Below are 239 nucleotides of genomic sequence, written 5' to 3' on the forward strand. Positions count from 1 at the left end.
CATAAACCCAAAAGAAAGTAGATTTTACTGGTTCCATGCTTTCACAAATAATTGTTAATGCAGATACTGAATAACTGCCTTGCTTTTTCTTTACTTCTCTGGGCTTCAGCATCACTAGTGTTAAGGATAGAAATAGCCACTGCTATGCACTGAAAAGGCATTTGGATTTAAACAAGTACTACCTAACTTCTGAGTCTCGTAAGAAAAACAGCCTATAGTGGAAGCTATAGTGACCATAT

Source organism: Mesitornis unicolor, unplaced genomic scaffold (assembly GCF_000695765.1).
Source record: "Mesitornis unicolor isolate BGI_N332 unplaced genomic scaffold, ASM69576v1 scaffold5075, whole genome shotgun sequence".
NCBI classification, from domain to species: domain Eukaryota; kingdom Metazoa; phylum Chordata; class Aves; order Mesitornithiformes; family Mesitornithidae; genus Mesitornis; species Mesitornis unicolor.